The sequence below is a fragment of the Triticum aestivum genome, chromosome 1B (assembly GCF_018294505.1).
Source record: "Triticum aestivum cultivar Chinese Spring chromosome 1B, IWGSC CS RefSeq v2.1, whole genome shotgun sequence".
Lineage (NCBI taxonomy): Eukaryota > Viridiplantae > Streptophyta > Magnoliopsida > Poales > Poaceae > Triticum > Triticum aestivum.
Window position 1 is genome coordinate 457,937,522 of NC_057795.1, and position 3,836 is coordinate 457,941,357.

Genomic DNA, 3,836 nt, shown 5'->3' on the forward strand with positions numbered 1-3,836 from the left:
CGCGAGGGTCTTGTGGTGTTGGTGTTGAAGCTATGCCATACCAGGCCATCGATGGAGCCATGTGGTGGGCCGCAGGCAGGCAGGACTGGATACCCCCAAGTCCAGGACGCCGACAGTAGCCCCCAGGCCCAAGGCGTGCTCGGACTGGGCTTCCGGGCGAAGCCAAAGGGCAAATGCGGAGCACCGTGGGCCCTAACCGCCTGCGGCCTTGATGATGCGTGGCAGTTGATGGGACGTGGGCGTCTCCAATTCCCCATGCCGCCTTGATATCCGGTAGGCCCAGCAGCCGCCCATTATCAGCGCAACTCACCCTTCGTGGTGTACCATGCCCAGCTCTTGTTTCTTCCTCCCCAATCTCGCCGCCGCGTCCATAGATCTGGTGCTGGCGCCTTGTCCTCTCTCGGTATTCGCCATGGCTCCCAAGCCAAGGAAGAAGAAGGTGAAGCCGCGCGCGCCGGCCTGCCCTCCGCTGGCCCTTGAGCCGGCCCTTGAGCAGTCGATGGTGCTCAATAAGGAAGGGCTGGACAAGGTTCACCACGTGCTCACCGCCAACTCCAATGAGGGGGTGGGGCGACGGCTGCTCGCCCTTCGTCTTGGCGAACGAGAGAGATGAGTGCCACCAAAATTCCCATCCATCTCCATGCTCTTCTTGCTAGATTGATTCCTTCCTTCTTCCCTTTCTTCAACAATGTGATGTCGTATTACCAGATCCACCTACTCCATCTAGACCCCCACTCCGTCGCCTTCTTTGCATTCCTCTGCGAGGCCATGGTGGGCATCACTCCCTCTGTGGCCTTGTTTCGACATTTCTTCCTACTTCGGTTGGTGGACGCGCATCAGCACTCTGGGTGTGCGACCTTTGAGGTCGTGGCTGTGACCGCCGGCTCGGGGATCGACTTCGAGCTCTTGCCCGTCGCAAAGGGATTCCGGAAGTAGTGGTTTCTGATGGACGCCCGTGCATTCAGCCCCCTGCTAACGATTCCTGGGTTGCCGGCTTTCGCCAAGCTCCGGCTGGTGCCATGTGAAGCTCACTGACCAGCGTCTTGCTTTTATCTAGAAGAGGTTGGCGAGGCTCCAGGAACTAGGGGTGACTGCACCAATGGTGGTGAAAGAATTTGTGAAGCAGCGCCTTGCTCCCCTCCCGCACCATTCTCGCCCAATGTGGGACTTCACCGGCGCCGAGGATCCGACGAGGCTGCAGAAGCCATCGCTTGCTGTCGATACCTTTAGCGTGGTGCTCAAGCTCCTGACTGGCAAGCCCGAGCCTGCTGACCTCCCGGGGGGTGGCTGCCTCCTTTATCTATGCTCAAACAAGGAGGCCTTCGCGGGGCAGATGCCCCTGTTTGATGAGTGGGGGTTGCTTCCCGAGGGCATTGCGGGGCCCGGTGAGAATCCAGTCTTCGTGGCCCCTCTCCTGATCGATCTTGCTGTGCGCGCCCCAAGTGTGGAGGCAGGGGGACGCGCGCCTTCATCAGCTGTCGAGAACTCCTCCAGAGGATCAGCCTTGTTAGAGGCTCAAGAGCCTCAGGCTTCTGGGGTTCCGGCAGGGGCTGCTGCAGAGCTTGCGCTTCACCAAGCTCTGGAGGCGGAAGCCTCTGACGTTCAGGACAGTGGCTCTAGAGCTGCTACCGGCAATGAGGAGCCCACTAATGGCCCCGGAGCTATAAGCCAGGACGCCACGCCGGGCGCCCCTACCCTCGGGACCTCTGCCCTAGATATCATGCCACACGCTCCCCCTCCCGAGGATCGCCCGTCGGGACCAGATCGGCGCTGCCTGTGCCTTGAGTCGCTCCTGAAGAGGAAGAGGTCCCCGTGCTGCGATGATGCCACCCACCGGCCGCTGAAGCCAAGGAGATATGTGGCCGCCGGCGAGTAAGTATCTTCGCTCCTGATTTCCAAGTGCACTGCGTTTTCTCATGGCTGGGGTTTTGCAGGATCTTCATGAAGGCAAAACCTCGGGAGGCGGGCGCCCCCAAGAGCTCCAGCACGGCGCAGGTGTGCAGCCCCCAGCGCCCTGAGCCTGCGTAGGGTGTGAATCCAGCTCTCTCCAGCACAACATCGTGAGGGTGCACCGGAACCGAGCCCCATGTTCTCTGCCCCTCCAACTCTGTCCGTGAGGGGAAGGGTGTGCCGGTGATCCTTCCTCTTGTCCTTGCCGGCAGGGGGCGCCCTCCAAGCAGCCTTCGTCTTCAAGCTACGGGGCCCCACCGGCCAGCCCCCAGCCGGCGACTAGCGGAGTCCCCAGCGCCTCTCAAGCGACCTCCGAAGCTGGTGAAGATCTTGACAATGAGCTTGCGCTTGCCTGCGGGCGCAATGCGGTGTGCTTTGGGTTCTTCGGTGAAGTTATGCGTGCGATGGTCCACCTTGGTGGGGAGCTCGCCAGTGTCGACACCAGGCTTGAAGCAGAGAGCCGCCGCTTGGAGGGTGAATGGCAGCGGCTAAAGGTGGCCATCAACCTTGGGAAGCTTCAGCGAGATGAAGCCGAGGCGTGCGCGGAGGCCTCGCTCGCGGCTTCTCGAGGAGCTTGCGCTCGCGCCATGGAAGAGGCCGAGGCAGCCAACCGCTGTCGTGAGGCGGCTGAGGAGCGGGAGCAAGATCTTCTGTCTTCGAGTGCTGCCCTGTTGCGCGAAATCGAGGAGCGTCGTGCCCTGCTGGCCTCCTCACCAGGTGAGGTGGCCCTTGCCAAGGCGGAGCTCCTGAGGCGCCATGAGGACTTGACACTAGAGGTCGTTGATCATAGCTTGGCGCTGGAGAGGCTAGAGGTGAGGGAGCGACAAGCCGCCGTGGCTGAGGATGTTGTCGCCGCCCGAGAAGCTCAGGTTTAGGTGGAGGTGGAGGAGAAGGTGGTGAAGGCATGTGCTGAGCTAGCCGAGGGGCACCGCCTGGAGCTGGAGCTGCTCAAGGCTGCGTTTGAGGGCCGGACCTCCATCCTGAGGACCGAGCTGTAGGCGGTGAAGCAGCACGAGGGCAAAGCCCGGGAGGCCCTGGCTTCTTTCGAATCCGCCCTGGATTCTGCTTGCGCCGAGATATCCTCTCTTCGGAAGTAGGCTGAGGACGCCGCCTCCCTCCTGGAGAAGGCTTTGAGCAAAAAGTGCCGCCGCCGAACGCTGGAGCACGAACACAGCCCCATGCTCCAGGGTCTGCGCATCAGAGCCAGCAACGCCTTGGGTGCTATTTGTGATGAGAGCGCTCCTCACCCGCACAAGAGCGATTATGCCAGCCATCTCCGCTTCATCACTGATGCCGTGACCCGCCTGGAGGATCAGGTCACAAAAGCCCGCCAGCTCGTTGAGGAGAGGAGCCGGGGCCTCCTTGGGCACGCGCTCTCACGCATCTTCAGCAACTTCGTGAACCTCGGCTCCTACTTCGACTTCAGCATCGTGCTAGCCCCCGTGCCCGCGGCCACCCAAGACAAGCTCGCCAAGTGGGTGGACGTTCATGTGGATGCTCTGATGAAGGAGCTGACTCCTGAGGCGACACGGCCGTGCACGCAGCCAAAGGGGCTGGCGCGGGTGGAGATGACGAGGAGGGTGGCAGTTTCAGCACGAGCAGCGTGGATGGGAGCGACAAAGAAGGCGCGTCCAGCTAGGCCTGTATTTCTTTTGCTTTAACCTGTATAACGAAAACTCAAACATATTCTTGTGAGAGCATTTTGGGAAGGGGGTGCCCCTTATGATGTGTGAGATTGTTAAGTACTTTTGAAGTGACATCTGGAGCGAGGCCTCGCAGCGCTGTTGGTCTCTGAAAAAGGAAGTTGTTTATGACTTATCTTGGGTTTCAGGAGCCTGGCGTCGTGGCCGGGTCCCTTCTCCTGAGGTGAGCCTGCTGCGGGCTTG